Raw genomic sequence first — 17,079 nt, forward strand, 5'->3', positions numbered from 1 at the left:
CTGTCTATAATAATATCTTAGCTCAAGCTGGGGTATTTTTGAAGCAGATGCTCATGTTAGTCATCAGCTCTTGCACATATTGATGTGCCTCAGATACACCAATATCTCACTGAAGGCAGTGGGGGTTTCACTGCACAGGTATATTCTGACATGAATTGGGGCTGCATTACCCATTCCCTTGTATCCAGGTCTGTGCCCAAGGCAGAATGTGAAATATTCACAGAGAATGGAGCAAAAGGAAATTGAAAATTTTATCTAAAGCATATTTTTGGTGGTAATCGTGGTAAATTTGGGAATGGCTTCCATATGAACTCTGCTGTGAAATTTGTTCTGGGGAATTTAGATATTTTTGCCTTTTTATTTTTTTCTTAATAGACAGAAACAACAATAGAAGGACTTATCAGATTTTGTGAAGGATTTCAAACCCTTACATTACAATTTTATAGCTGTTCATAGGTCAGCTGGAACACATATTTTAGAAATTATTACTTGTCTGGGCCACTGAGAAAGCCAAATATAAAGACAAGTAGCAACAGAGGAATGTATGTACAGTAGCATACAAAATGTTCAATGCACAGAAAAAAAACACTTTTGTAATACCATGTCTCCTTGCTTCAGGGTCTGGCAGCCCATACTTGTGCTCTGGTGGGCTGCCCCATCCTTTACAGATTCTGCTGGGTTCCAGCTGCCCTGTGACCCTGTGCTTCCAGCCCTGCCCAGCAGCACCTTCAGAGCTGAGCTCCTGGGCCACAGCAGCACAATCCTTCATCCAGACCTGAAGCACAGCACCTGTGAGCCCCTTTGAAATGCCTGGGTGGGTGAATTCTGACATGCTGTTGGTGAAATGCTGGGAATTGCCTTAAAAAAGAAAGGATATTGTTGAGGCAGAGACAACAGCTTTTGAAGCAATTTTCTGGCGCACACAGCTTCAGGTCAGTTTTGGTTATGGGTAGTCAAAGCTTAGCCTGTGTGTTTTCAATTATTTGCTGGAAATATTTCTGTGTATGACATCCGTGGAAGGGAATTAGTTTGGTTGCTGGATGGTAAGATTATTATTTCAGCTATTGTCACTTTATCCTTCTCCTGTGAGCACAGATTTACATATCTACAGAAAGAGCAGTGGAGAATTATGATTTCTAGAAACGTTTGCCTTCTAGCTGAAGCCACAGTGAAATGATTAAGTTCATCTTAAAATAGGGTTTTTCAGAAATAAGCTGACAGAATGGAGAGGGTTCACTACAGGGCTACGAAAATGATTCAAGGTTTGGAAAACCTGCCACGTATTTAGAGGCTTAATTAGCTCACTCTTCTTTAAAAGAAAATTACCATGTGATCTGATCAGCCTACAAATACTTACTTTGTCATTCCTAGTGACAGCTCCTTTCTCTTTCCCACAAAAGCATAACAATATCCAGCCAAACCACTCATTGCTTGAAAATAAGAATATTTCTAATTGGATAGATAAACAGATAACTGTCCAAAAGCAGAACGGATCCTTGAAATCTTTGATTCAAGACCATTGACTTCCTAGAAGGATGAACTTAGCTCCAACACAGCCTGATGAGGGCTAAAGGACACTCACCAGCAAGGACATCCAAAAGATCAGTCTGAAGGAGGAGGTGAGATGACAACAATTACTTCTGCCCTTGTAATCCATGACTGTGTGTGAGGGAGATGGATAGGTAGCAGAGAACAGAGCTTATTTGGAATAGACACTATTTTACAGCCTACTAAAGACGTCAAGGCCAAAGTGAATACCATAATAATGGCAATTAAGGTAGAGCTGGCTATCTTTCCAGGTTAGGCTTTCCAGTTAATCATGCAAAGGTCACTGCTAATGCCACTCAAGCACAGCAGACGGGTAAAGCCACTCTAAACCACCTCTGATTAAAATGAGTTGCAAATCTTATCTTTCTAGCTAGTCAATTAAAAAATGTGTTATTTTGGCAGCTGTACAGTTGTTCTCATTTTTTTTTAAGGAATGTCTGCTTTAGAATATAAGGCCCATTCCTACAGATCTAAAATATTTTACTGGAATTTCAGGCATAGGAACAGAATTTACTTGAAATTGTGTCAGTTAAAAATATGGTATTTCCAAGTTTGTTTAACTTTTCTTTCAGAAAAGTAAATAAATACTGAAGTGAGATAAATAGATACTGCCTGAGTAGGCAAGAAGACAGAGAGAAAAAATCTTGGAAGTCTGTTGCATCGAATGGGTAAATTGAATATGAAGTATAGCATAAAATGTGATTGTTTAAAAAGGAGGCCAATTACGTTTCTGTTTTGAAATACAAATCTTGCAGCCTTATTCACAGATTTGCTCTCTACTATTCCATGCAGCTTGCAAAATTCTTGATGAAAAGAAATAATTTTTTTTCATCCCTTGTGGAGAAGCTGTTTCTATTGAGATGCACAGGGAATGTTCTAATTATTAAACCTTTCCTCTCTCAGAGTGTGCTCCCATTGCATAATGTTCTGTCCCTCAATGGCCTTTTCCCTTCATGTTTTCTCCATAATTAGGAAGAAGGCTCTGTTGGAGCCTGTGCTGGCAGAGCAGGACCCGCGTTGTCAGGGCTGGAGCCTTTTGCAGAGGATGAGTCTCTGCTGTGCCTCCACAAGGAACTCACTGCCAATTATTTGCAGGGAAGAGCCACCTCACAGTAAACATCTCTCTCTTAATGGTGACAGACTTAGTCAGGAGAGTGAAATAATAAATCCAACAGAAGCAGGGAGCTGGCCGAATCATTGGAGGAGAAATCACTCCTGCCAGGTGCTAAGAACTTTGGTGACAACAAAGAAGTCTCCAAGCCCTGGAGTAAAAGTATTTTGCATTTTTAAAGCATTTCATGTCTTCAAGATGCAGAACAGATGTTTCTTAATTCTTCTAATGGTTCTGTGAAGCAGGTCAGCATTATCTCAGCTTTACAGATGGGCATGGAGTACAGAGGGGTTGAATGATTTGTCTTGGTCCAGGGTATGAATCACTGTCAGAACCAGGAATAGGACTCAGCAGCTCTTGGGAGTACATGCACATGCTGAAACCACTCAACCACACTGTACCCATCACAAGAAATGGAAATTAATTTTTAATATTCCTGTTTCTAAAGCGAGATTTTGGATTTCAGAAAAATTAAATATTTATTTCATTATGTATGACTTCATAAGCCTATAATTTATACCAGATAGATTTATTGGCTTTATTTCCCCATGATAATTAGATAGTCCTTGTCGATCTAATGGGTTTGTGATTTTTAGTGATGTCTCCATCTGCCCAAAGAAATAGCATTACTTGCCTCTTAGGTACTTAGGAACAGACTTAAATGATATGCACATAAAATCTTATGGAGCTACAATATTAAAATGAAGGGGTTTTCCTTCTCCTAAATGCAGGTTAAATAGACTAAATTAATTTGCAACTACTTCAGTTTTCTAAGCAAATTTAATCCTCTGATATTTATCAGGCTGGCATTATGGCAGTCTATGTACTTAAAATATTGAGTATTTAAACTGCTGATATGTTGCAGTGATACCAGAGTTTGCAAACATTAGTTTGCCTTTAGCAGTAAAAAAGCCCCACACAGTGCCTCTGGCTGGATGGTGATTCAGCCCTGTGTGCAGGACAGTGACTGACACTGGGAGACAGAACATTCTGGACTGAAACAACTGCAAAGGAGAGATTTTCCCTTAATCCCAGTAATGTCCTTTTTCTTCAGCATCTCCTGAATTACTCCACTGCTGTTACTGTATGTTACTGAAGCCTCTGCAGCCATGGTATTACCATCAACATGAAATCTAAAATTCTAGTCCTTTTGCCTGGCCAGCCTCAATTTTTTTTTATTTTTTATTTTTTATTTTTTTATTTTTTTAAAATCAAAATATCATTCCCCAGAGCCACAGGGCTCCTTTTCCCTGTGCAGAAATTAATCTCAATTTCTTGCCCAACAAGTCAAGGACTCCTGTTTCACAGGCCAGTCTTGAATCCTCAACATTTTTTTCCTGGGTGAAAACCAGATCAAACTACATCTTCTTTGTATAACTAGTATACAGGAAACTGAAAACTGTGGCGCTGAACATAAAAAACCTAAAGAGTATCCTGACCTTTTCCACAAATGAACATTACATTTTCAGCTAAAATGTAAAAATAGATCAAGCATTATCATATTTTTCATTCCTGCATTATTATGTTCATGATAAATTTGGGGAATCCTGCAGATGTATTCAGCCAGAAAGTCAAAAGCAGGACCTTGATGAGTATTTTTGAATAAATGTGTCCTTTAAAGGTTAAGTATGAAGGAGAGGATGTAACATTTTTGTTCAATTACACTAATGTTTTAAAGGCAGCATTACTGTCAAGCCAAATAACATCTTAAGAAAAGACAAGGATGGAGGGAGGCTGAAAGAGTGACCCAGAGGAATCTCTATACAAATGTAGGGAAAAAAGACAACAGCAGAAAAAGTGAATGGGCTAAATTGTGAATGGGTATATTGGTTGTGATCCTGCTTTTGCTTCTTCTCTCTCTTTCAGTCCCAAATTAGACTTCATCCATCTGGGTGCACATGCCTTGCTCGCCAAATTTCTGCTTAGCCTTGCAAGGATCAGAACTAATTACCCAAGCAAGAGATTCTCATCTGTTCCCTGCCTTGACCTCCTGTTGGTGCTCTGCTCCTCTCCAGACAGCCTGTGCACACACTAGAGCCAGAATTTGGCCAGCGTGCTGGCAAAGGGAGAAGAATTTAAAAGGGAGAAAAGAAATGCAGATGGCTGAGGAGCACCTGTCAAGGATTCCCAGGGTGCAGACAGATTAGTGATGCTATTTTGGTTGCAGTGGATGCAACAATCTCTTCCCCACAGCACTTGATGGGGACAAGTTTCTACTCCAGGGTGAGAGGTGAGAAAGGTGGCTCCCCTTTTCCTCCACCTGGCACATAGGGGAGACACCTTTAAAGCCAAAATGGAGAAACCAAGCTGTTTATGAGAGTCAGTATTTTCCCCATTTCACATTAATTTTCTCCTATAATATGTTAGGTATAATTTTTTCCTTTGTCTTGTACTCTGAATTAAGGGCTGTCCTACTGTGGCTGGTTTGACAGCCATATCTTTCTTGTTTATAATACAATTTGACTGACAATAAGTCAGGGAGCTGTGATTTGAACTCCTCATTGTGACTGGCCTGACAATAATCTCTTTCTCATTTATAACCATTTGATTGACAATAACTCAGGGGATTGGCAGCTGGTTAGGTTTTTTTTTCCTCCTGAATGTATATTTCTAGCTAAGACACGACATCTATTCCTAAATAGTTTGACAGATAATTTGTACAAAATTCTAGAAGGAAGAAAATTTCTCACCATTCTTATTAAAATAATATTGTTCTTTGGCTTTGTACCAAATTCACTTTTAAGATGATGGTTTTCCTTCTTTCTCCTGTGCCAGTTTTGTCTCTATTTTTCATCACCATTATTAAAGCATTATAAAATTGCAGTTTATATGTTTGTAACTGTTACATGTGTTCTTGATAATTTTTCTTCTTAACAAGTATGAGAAAAGCTATTACCTGCTTTGCCAAATCCATATAGATGTGCTCTAACTGGGAGGTTTGGGGAACTCTTTGCAGTAGTTCTGCTTGTGTATTGTTAAATGTAGTCAGTCACTTCCAGGATATTTTCTCTATTTTTATAGAGAAGGAATTCTGGCACTCAATGAGCTGTTGATAAGTAGCATCTCTAAAGAAATCCACTTTCTCTGACACTTGGCACAACTCTGCCTTCCACCAGTGAGTGTCAAAGCCAAAACCAGCAGAGTTTGTGGTGATGGAATAGCAAACAGTAGTTTGCAGTGACCTTCTTCAAAACTTGGCCAGGAATCAATGCCAAAGTGGCCCATGAAACATACCCTGGGCAGTGGAATAACAACCTGTCAGGCTGCCCAATGCATCCCTGCAATGTCCACAGGCAGAGGAAAGTGAGAGTATGGATGGAAAACAGAAATCCTGAAGAGCATTTTGATTTAGAAAACAAAAAGAAGCCCCAAACCCACAAACAGAGATCTCTTCTGCTGAGAAGTTTCAGTCTGACCATGAGGGGCTCTCAATTGGATATCCTTCATGAGTGCAGCACTGTGGAGTGGGTTGAAGGGCAAGGGAGAAGGGGTCATGGGCAGGAAATCAATAATGGTGCAATTCCCAGGGTGAGGCAGCAGATTCTGCAGCCACTTGTAAGTCCATTTTTCACATCAGTTCCAGTGTCCATGGTTATAAAGAGCATATTTTTGATACTCCTCTAGCCCAAGATGGATTTAATACAGCTACAGAGAAGGACTAGTTTATATTTTTTGCAGAGCACCCATGGATTTTTTAACTGGAGGGATATGATCTCTGCATAGTTTAAATGTCCCACTTTCACATGCAAATATTTTCTATAAAAATACTGGGGAGATTTTCTCTAGTCACTGAGTAAATATTCTGCTCAGAAATACTTTCAAAATTCTTCATAAGGAGTCCAGTCAGCTACATCATTTAAATATGCTTGAGGGACTGAAGACTGAACAAGGAAAAGCATAAATTGCACTTGAGCTACTGAAGAACAAAAAGTAGAACAGGTATGTTTGTGTCTGTGCTTGTTACTAAAGGATGAAAGTGTGAAGAAAAGCTTTAAATTGGTACTGGAAAAACATTCGATTTTAGAATTCCAATGCAAAAGTATTCAGTAGAACAAGAAGCCTAAAATGAGAGCTAAAGGCACTAGGCCACAGAATCGAAATGTAGAGTTTGTTCGGTGGAGAGAAAAATATTTATTTCTTGTTTTCTATTCCAAATAAATTTCTTTCTCATGCTGTAATCTCATGCTGCTGTTTATCTCAACTTGTGACTTTGCTTATTCCCTCTTCTCTTCTAAAAATCATGAAGCTGGTGGTGCATTTAATCACCTTCTTTCCTAGATGATGCCAAACAAGGGAGCATATTCCCATGAAACACTTGAGCTGGTGAACTCCCCCAGTTAAATACCACCATTTTAAACAGGGAAGATTAACACAATAAAAAAAATCAAAGGGAACAGAATTATATTTCAAAGCTACTCCAGGCTAACGTAGCACAACGCTGAGCTCTGTGCTCTCACAGAGAGCTGCTGGCCTCAGGCAGGCTAAATAAAACGTGTTTTACATCTGGATCAGAGTTAGAAAAATCTTCATACTGCTTGTTTTTTTTTCCTTGAATAAATGGTGAGGAATATAGCAGCCACTGGTGCTGTAGCATGGCTTTCATAAAGCAGAATAGCTCTGTTTTCTCACTCCACTTATGCCAGTATTTGGCTATCAGATAGGGATATTCTCTATAATCTTTTTAATTAGCTGCTGGGGGGCTGTTTGGGGCACATCAGGCCCAGCTGTGGGGTAGAAGCAGACACAGTTATTCACATTTCCAGATCCACTTAAAGTGATTCCTACTCCATGAGTAGGAGTTGAAACAGCTTTTTCTATGAGGTGGAAAACAGAGACATAGATGAACTCTGTCCTTTTTTCATTCTGGGGGTGCCCTAAGCTATGCTTCCAGTAGTAGTTAAATTTTTAATATTTTTTAATTATGGATCCTCCCATTAAAAAGTGGGAAAATGGACCATTTTGTCCTCCAGTGAACTATAATGGAAGACTGTAGTGTAGGAAAGAAAGATACAGGACCAAAATTGGAAGCTCGTAATTTTTGAAATATGAACTCTTTCCCAGGTGACTGTATGGAAATGGAAAAAGAAAGAAACAGCTGTGGTTAGACAGCAGAAGAACATGGAAACCAGCTTCCCTGTTCAGGGGGCTATTCCTAGGGAATACTGCTAAAAGCAAATATGCAAAGACATCAGAAAAATACACTGTATTTATTGTCTTCTTTGTAAGAAACTGCCAAACATCTTCCTCTGATTTATTACAATTATTAACATTTAGCCATTAAAGAGTATCACAGGTAAGAGTTATTCTTGTTTTTTATTCAACACTTCCAATTAGCATGTTCAAGTTACATGTTCATAGTTTTAAATGACAAAGAAATTCTTATTTGTGTGAAAACCTTTTCCCTCATCCTTGTGTTACCTCAAATACAGATTCTTGCCTGCCTGTATTTTATCTCATATAATGCAACCCAGATAGTACAATGCTTGGAAGATAGGTTTGTGGGTTTTTTTAAATTGGTCACTACAATTTTTTGTATTAGTATTTCACTTTTAAGGAGGAAAAGAATGCAGTTAGGCAGAAGAGGCAATTTTCACTCCTTCCACCACTACTGTTAAAACATACAGTACATGATTGAGAGAATTGACTTTCAGCTCTGATAGGTTATAAATAGAAGGCATTGTCATTGTCTAGCAGTTCTCCTGCAAAGGAGAGCTAACTGAGTAGATTAATAAAATATTGTCATTAAAAAACCATTTTCAGTTAAATTTTAAAATAGCTGATGAAATATTTCTCTAGCAGCCCTGTCAGCTCATGCTCCAAGTCATAACCTGTCCTGCTTGGTTTTTTGTGTTTGGTTGGTTTGGGATTTTTTGAGTAAAAAAAGCCTTATACCAAACCTAAAATACCTGAGCCTGGGGGGAGTGAGAGTGTCCTGGGCTCAGAGTTCTGGATTTATAGAATGCTTTGGGTTGGAAGGGACCTTTTAAGAGACCCCATCAGACTCCAGCTGTCCTGGGGTTCAGCTCAGATGTGGTGTGGGGACAGTCAGAGAGATGGGCTTGGGAGATGGTTTGTCCAAAGTGCCTCTGTTGTGGCTGCTGCACTGCCCTGCTGTGCTGAAAGAGGTGAGCAGAATGTGAAAACAGGCTGGGAGTTTGTTAATACCCTTAATGAAGTAATGCCTTTATTTTATGTAAAGTACAGTGTGTGCCATATAAGGTCTGGTATTTCAGGGACAGACAATTAAAAATCTAAGAGTAATTTACCACTCTAACATCAGCCAAAACATCTCTGTTTGGCTTTTAGTTCTTCTCCAGCTAAGGGATGACAGCAATGAAGATGAAAGCTTTCTTTATTTCTCTTTATGATCTCAGCAAAGTGCAGATTTGAGACACAGAAAAAGGTTGACCTTCATATTAACCTGAATTTCTTTTCCTGTTTCTTCTTGAACATATTTTATTCTCTTTATGCACAGTGGGGCTCTTTTTTCATGTGCTCTGCTGTTGAACAAAATGCCAAAAAGATGGAGTGTGCACTTTTACATCAAAGAAATGATGAGACCGTGAAAACTCATTTCCCTTGTGACTTCTTAAATTGCTACTAAGGAATTGAATGTGTCTGTTTGAAACAATGTGTCCCTTTAAATTCTGTTTTCTTATTTTTCTTAAAGCAGAAAACCATGGTTTCATTTAGATCATGATCCAAAGGCCACTGAAGTTAAGAAAAGGTTCTTAGTTACTGCAGTGAGTGGTAGATCAGATTTTTCAAGTGTTTCACCATGTAAAACCCAGAACAGACAGTTTTAAAAAGAATTGCTTATCTATAGGAGAAAAAATTGCCTGGTGTGTTTTGTTTATTCAGCTAGTTAAAAGTCTCACCTTCAGCTGGGCAAGAACTAAGTGAATTCCCTTCTTACTGCACAGAACGGATTTGACAAGGACAAGAAAGGTCAAGCTGTAGTTAAATTCAGAAAGACAAACCAGGGAAAATATTGATTTACTGCAGTTTTTCTCATACACAAAGGTGATGTGAGGTAGAAGCAAACACAATAACGAAATCCACAACATAAACTCTGTTGGAGGAAAACCTTTTCCAGTGCTACACTACAGTTCTGGATAATCCCTCACTGCTGGGATGAATGATTTGTCAGTGCTACAGTCCAGGAAGCTGCTAGAAATGCTCTTGATTGGACTGAAAGGCATTGTAAAGCAATTAAGTTCTGACTATTAATAAAGCTCCCACAGGATTCATTAATTTTTAAAAGTAGACAAAGACTGCATTTAGTAGCTGTAGAACTGTGGCTATACTGAAATATGGAAAAATGCTACACTGTGTCCATGCTGTTGTAAATATTCCTTATCAGGTTCCAGAAAAAGGTTGTGAATTTCTAATTTAGAAAAGCATTTAAGCATATGATGAAATTTCATTTTGACTGGATATAAATTAAACAAACAGCTAAGCCCTTTGCTTAATAAGGAGCAATTTCAATATCTGCTTATAGCCCAGATTCAGATTACATTAAAGTTTCCATTCCTCTGAATTTGAGCCATAATCCCCTGAATTGTCATGGTATTTTCTGGGTCTAGAATACATAAGATTTCACTTTCCTCCCAGACACAAAGCAGCCTTCTTAAAGATACCCATAGTGCATATCCATGTTGCTTTCCAAAGTTCCAGTCTTGTGCTCTCTTTAATTTACAGTTTATTTCTCACTCCCAAGACATGTAGTAATTTCAGTAGGTGATTTTATAGCTCCTCCAAACAGTGATTGCTTACTCTAGCAGTTCAAAAGCAATCCAGTTCTGGAGAAGATATAAACCTTCTCTGTGCAGGTCTCTACCTCTGGAAGCACTGAACCACTCACATCCTCCCTCTTCCCCTTTCTGTGCTCCTGTCACACTCACACCCCATTTCTGGTTGGTCAGACTCTATTTTATGCCTAAAAAGAGTCACTCTCTGCTATGATCCCATGCTGGGATAGCACATGGAAAAACATTGCTACCAGGAAAATATATTTAACTGTTTTCAAAATTCTGGAGCGAGCCAGCAGTCCGTATCAAAGCCTTTGCAAAGGCATCGAGCCAGTTTCTCAGATTCCATTGTTTATAATCTCGCTTGGGCTAATTCCCAACAACTTGGAAAATGTGTGACTGGTTTTGTATCTGAAACGAGTTTGTCCAGTGCCAAAGTGAGAATATGGGTATTTACAAAACAAGGCTATCTAGCATGACTGGCAGTCTGCAGGGCTGATTAACTGAGCGGTTCTAGCAATTGTGTTACTGAAGATATGGCAACTGTACTCTGAATTACATGGGGGCACTGATCTGGGTTGTGTTTTGTTGGGTTTATTTTGTTCTTTTTCCTGGTAAAATGACTGACTTCCTAAGCCAAGTGGTTGAGCCAGGTTTTGTTCCACATTACTGGTTCTGAATCTGTTAATGCAGCAGATGCAGGAATATGGGTTCAGAGAATCATGAAGAGATAAGTGGGCAAATTTGCTCAATGCTGCTGATTGCAGAGCTCCTTGTGCTAAGCATTTATTATCTGGTAGGTAGACAGAAAAAGCCTAAATGTACAGGTAATTTGTTAAAAAGCCTTTCTTGTAAACTGCACTGAAAGTGGATATTTTATACTATTACTTAAAAGTCAGAATATCATAACTTTGGTTTGAAATCCAAAGAAAGGTACCCATTTCCAACAGTGTTAGATACAGTAGCCTTGATTCCAGAGGATGGAAGGTCGGTTCTGGGAAGAAGAAGTAATTCAGTTTGGAAGGAAAAAAAGAAACCATCAGAATATCCAGTGCTCATTTTTAAACTAGTAGGTTGCATTTTAAATCCTGCCTTTGTACTTTTGTCATCAGGAGCAAGTACATATAAACTTTCAATATATATATATAACCTTTCAAGTATATGTATAACCTTTCAATCTAAGAAAATTTGACAGCCCTCACATGTTGAAAACCTGCTATGCCAATAGATGAACTCTCCAAACTTCCAGGAGTAATTTCATTACAGAGGTTCTTCTGATATGCTTTTTTTCTTTTAAAATAATGGTGGTTTCCACCTGGTGCAATGTTTGGCATTTTTTGTAATGTGCAATAACATAAACACTGCCATTGGGTTTGCTACCCACTTTTCATCATTACTAATTTTTTTTGGGTAAACTATTTCAGTAAATATGAGGTGAGGTTTTATTTTTTAAGCTAAAAAATTGCTTTAAAGAAGAGGAAAAAATATCAAATTCCTGCAGTGAGGCTGGTAAAAAATTGTTCTGCTATTTACAAAGTGCTCCGATGCCTTTTGATTAAAACCAAAAGTGAAAAATCCAACTCTAGCTTGAGAGCCTTAGAGACAAAATTCCTTCAATGAGACAGAGAATGAAAGGAGAGTCAGGCAGCACCTGTGAACTTCTGCAGAGTCTCAAAAATGTGCTGCTCTGGAAGAGCTGTTTCTAGCAGTGTGAGGGCATTTATCTGCAAACATTCCTTCCACCCAGCTACTTAACTTAGCTGTTGTCTTTTGCTTCCACTTGGTCTAGTGGAAAGTGTTCCAGGGGGCTGGAACTTTTGGGATGATTTTTAAGGTCCCTCCCTGCCCTAACTAGTTCATGACTTCCTTTGGGACCTTCAGGAACATTTACTGCTTCCATATCTACTTAGCCATGCAGCTGAGAACAAGACCAATCCTTACTCTGAGTATGTTCACTAAAAAAAAAAGAATTCTATAGAGTCACTATGTCCTGAATATCTCTACAAGAGGAGTATTTTCAAGAACTTTCCAAGATAACATCCTAAAAAATGCAACATCAGAAAGAACTGCAAGGCATTTGCATAGAAATGATCACAGTATTCCATGGTGGCCTGATTTTTGCCTGTGTTTTAGGATGTTTATGAAAATTCCAGGCCTGATTACTATATTCATTTCATGGAAATAGTAGAAATGTACTGAGTCAGTACATTAATCTCTTCATCCAGTCATAAGAAAATATTTATCTTGGTTATCCAGTGGTAAAAATTATATTGCTCAATTTCTTAATCTTTAGTGCATGTAATAACACTTTGCAAAATGCTTTCTGTCAAGGAAATTCCAGTCCATAGTAAAGGAGTGCACTTTGAAATAATGAAAAATGTCTTTTGGGGCTATTCACAAAAGAAATACTTAGTGTGTTGATGAATGTTAAACTCTAAATAATGTTAGTTATGTGCTAGGAAATTATGCACACATATAAAAAGGGAGCATGCTCAGCAGCTGAGGAAGAAGTTGTTATGACACTCAGGACGTGTTATAACTGGAAAAGAATCTTCACCTGGGTTGCATTTACATGTGAAGAAATTCGAAAAAAAAAGAAAAGAAAAGAAAAGGACAAAGGAAAAAGGAAAAAGAAAGGTTTAGTAATAATTTAATTTTGCCTTAGAATCAGTTCCCTTTCAGAACAAAGGAATAACTGTCAAAGTGGGTTTTGGAACAGAGTTGTGAGAGATGTTAGAGACCAGTCAGAGGTCTAGAAAATATGATCTCTGAAGAAAGACTGTGAACTGGGACTCTTTTAGATTAAAAAAGAGAAACCAGAGCTAGGTGACCTCCCTTCCAGCTTTATATTTCTATGGAAATAAAAGGATCTGAAGGAGGGTCACTGCATCCAAAGACATAATCCTATCTTTCAGGAAATAAAAATTGCTTCTGTACAAAAGCTGAACTGCCACCTAACCTGCAGGCTTACATGAAGAAATAAGGGGAAATTAGTGTCCTTTTACTCCCAGAAAAAAGCAGGAAAGCAACGTGCATGGGATGGCAAGATTTTTTTATATGCAGGAGAGGGGGTTTCGATTAAATTCTGGCTAGAATGATCTTGGATGTTTTGTTGTTTTGTTAGTATTTATTATAAATATTTAGCTACCAGACCAGATGATACTTGGAAGTTTGTAGTATTAAAACAATAAATAAAGAACTGGTTTTTAACAGTTGGTGATAGATGTTTTTACACATATCACCACAAAGAGCACCTGGCCACCTCAGCAGCTCCTGACAACCCAACTTTGAGCAAGACTGCTCATCAATTATACACATGAAGTACATTCCAATGGGACATATACTTTGCACTGGGATAATGAATGGTGTTTTCCTTTATGGAAATCATCTTTATAATGGGAGAGGATTCTTACAAAGCATCAGATGAAAGGCAGAGGAAAGGGAGCTTATTCAAACCTGGTATAAACAAATTGGGAAATTCTCTGTTCAGTGTTCTCCAAACAGTCTGTGATAACATTTGGGGTCCTTTTTTTTTTATCTTTTTTTTTTTTTTCTTTGCTTATAGATGCCTTTTCTTTTTGGGTGGCAGAGTGTTTTTTCCATACATGGTGTTGTGAGAGCAGGTAGGCAGAAGAGGGGAGGATGAGTAGAAGAAAGGATGCATTGCAAAGGCTGTTGTAGGTTTGGAAATTAAATGCAGATAAATGGAATTCTCTGACTTGCCCCTGTAGAAAACCAGTGGTAGAATTGAGCCTAGTACTTAAATCTCTTGTTTAGTGTTTATTCTCTGCCATAGTTTCTCAAAATCAATCCTGTCCATCTTCCTTGATTATATATATATGTTTAGGTTTCTACTGTGCTTTCCTTCTGCCAAGTGCAATGAACAGTTAACAGTATAGTTGTAAATAGATGTTTTTTCAGATTGTGTTTGCTTTTAGCTTATTCTTTTGAATCAAGCAGGAAGAGTGAATATGTGAAATTATTATTATTTTCAGTTTTTTAGATGAAGAAACATTTCTGGGAGATTCTAGCAATGTACTTCATCCTCTGGACAGTTGCTGCAAAGAGGTGTATAAATCTGAGACATTTGTTCTTGTAATTTTTTTCCATTTTATTCTTGAGATTCTGTCTGGTGGGAAGGAGTTGTTTTAAAAATTCATTATTATTTGATTGCAAGTTGGATGTCAGCCAACTAAATTTTTGAATTTGAAAGAAAATGCAGCATCAGCTTCTTTGGAACTATAATGGAATGAAACCCTCCAAGCACTCATTAAAAGGGTTTCTGATGTCTAGCAAAATTAGATGAGGTGTAAATCACTGAACTACCATATGTGGTTTGAGATGGAATATTTAATTTTGTAGAATCCAAACCCAAGGCTAAAGGGAAATTTAACTGCACCAGCATAATATTTTGATGATGGAAGAAGTAATAGCATTTTAGATGTTTTATATTTAAAGTTTAATTTGAAAAAATGTTTATTAAGGGAATCTCCATTGATATCCACATTGTTATCTGGCATATAGGCGAATGCTTGAGGAATAACACTAAAGTACAGTAATGACTTTTCTCCACTGAAGAGGTTCTGAAGGCTGTAAAATATTACTGGAAAATTTTGATTGTAGAAGCATGATCATCATAATTATTTCTTCCTTTAGCTTCCTCCTGGTAATTCTGTGCCCTTTGATGTAGCTCATATCAGGGTAAGTTAGCTATTGCTCCTCAGCCACTGAAGAATGGAACTGGTTCCTTTGTGGAGGCAGAAGGAATCAGGAGCTATGAAGCAGTTTTACCTTCAGTCTTCAAAGAAGACTTGTATTTAAGAAGACTTAAGACAATACTTTGCTTGTATTCAAAGTGCAGTTGAACAGTGACAGCTTTTTCCCTATAAGTATTATTATAAAATAATATAAACAACTATTTCTATTAATGTTCTTTGTCTTTCTAGTAATCCTTGTTGGGATTGGGGTTCATTATGCTAATGCCATGCAAATTTCAAAGAAAAAGTACCTGGCCTGAAGTCTTTGTAAACAGACAGAAGGAAAGGGATGTGGGTGTATCACCTGAATAAATAAATAAACAGAGGAATGGGTCTCACTTTGTTACACTTGAAGCAAGTTTGATTTTGATTCTCATGGCTTTATTTGAACCATGGTTTTGTAAGATTATATAGGGATTTTATAAGTTTTTGCATTAATTTAGGTTGTCAGGCTGTGACTCAGCACTTTTGAGAATAAAGGTTAGATGATGGTTTCTTAAATAATTTTTATTCTCTAAATGCCTTTATGAAAGCAGACAAGAATTTATTTCACACGTGGCAAAAGTGTAACTGCCCCAACATGAAAATGAGTTTAAACAGAAAACCACATTTGTTTTCTTGTTTATACTGCACATAAGAATGGAATAAGTCTATACAGAACTGTACTTCCTTGTGATGAAATGGATGAACAGACTTTGGTTCCTCAAAGAGAACTATTTGTTTGTCTCTTCAAGCCAGACAAGGTGACACTTAAAAATTATATTTTAGGAGGAATCACTTTGAGGGCAAGGGAGAAATCATGGGAGAAAACTGTCATTTGAGGAAATCTTGTGCATAGTTTCAAATTTATTAAGAATAAAGACATTCTTCAGAAAAGGAACAAGCTTTGAAAGATTCAGAATGTTCAGTTCTGTGCTGAGAATAAGGGAGATTTGGTTCCTTCACATTGTTCTCTGGAGTGGGGAAGTGGAGCAGTGGGAGTGTGTTGGGATCAAAGGATGGTTGGTAATTTATTTTGTGTCCTTTTCTACAGCTACTTTGATATCCAGTATAAGCCGAAATGAATAATGTTCATTTCTTGAGGAAAATATGGTGCATTTCAGAACCAGTGTTCAAATGAGCAATAATCCAGTCTGGCTTCCTTTGTGTTATCCAAAGCAGCAGCGTCTTCAGCTTCAGAGATAAGGGTAGGAAGACTGCTTAATTTCAAAGGTTTTCACTTTTATCTTAGTCTGGGAAATCTGAATACTTTAATGGGTTTAGGCTTTTAATTTAATTCCAGGTTGCTCATCATTTCACCTTTCAGCTGGTCTATAGAGATAATTCAATCATATTTCCCTTGACAAACCATCTGAATTACACTTATATTTCTCTGCAGATGTGAAAATCAGCTGCCATAATAGAGAGTGTGACAGACTGTTGCCTTCCCTCCCTCTTTCTCCCTAATTTAGGGATTGTTCTGTTCTTGCTTCATAATGCAGATGTCCTCTGACACAGGCATGTGAGAGACAGCCCTTGTATGAAACACAATGGGGTGGTTTTTGCACAGACACGATGTCAAAAGTTTTGGAAGTAAGTCTAGAGAGCAGTCATTAGGCAAAGAAAAGCACCAAGTTTCCAAAACAAGGACGTTCTTGAGGTTTGGAGATTGTAGGCTCTATTTTTGCCCAGATTCAAGTAATGTACTCATTTGTTTACATACTTTTCCCCTTCTGTAATTCTTTTTCAAAAAGTTTCCTAACTTTTTTCCAGAGCTACCCCATTTCTCTCTACCACGTAATCAGATCTGATGAAAATACATGGAGATGGAGGAGGACTCTCTGCTTTGATTCTTGATCCCAAATGGGTGATCAAGAAAGGAAAAAAGGAAAAATTGATTTCTTAAATGCATGTTTATACTGTAAGCCTTTAC

General features: G+C 37.8%; 1 long non-coding RNA gene across 1 annotated transcript; it reads left to right on the forward strand.

The window, feature by feature from the left end:
* The first annotated feature begins 818 nt into the window (after positions 1-818).
* LOC135305890 (uncharacterized) lies at positions 819-2,217 on the forward strand. Its single transcript, XR_010366879.1, has 3 exons — positions 819-932; positions 1,462-1,619; positions 2,121-2,217. It is a non-coding gene; the product is annotated as an uncharacterized LOC135305890 (long non-coding RNA).
* The last annotated feature ends 14,862 nt before the right edge of the window (positions 2,218-17,079 follow it).

Source organism: Passer domesticus, chromosome 8 (assembly GCF_036417665.1).
Source record: "Passer domesticus isolate bPasDom1 chromosome 8, bPasDom1.hap1, whole genome shotgun sequence".
In the NCBI taxonomy this organism is placed as follows: Eukaryota; Metazoa; Chordata; class Aves; order Passeriformes; family Passeridae; genus Passer; species Passer domesticus.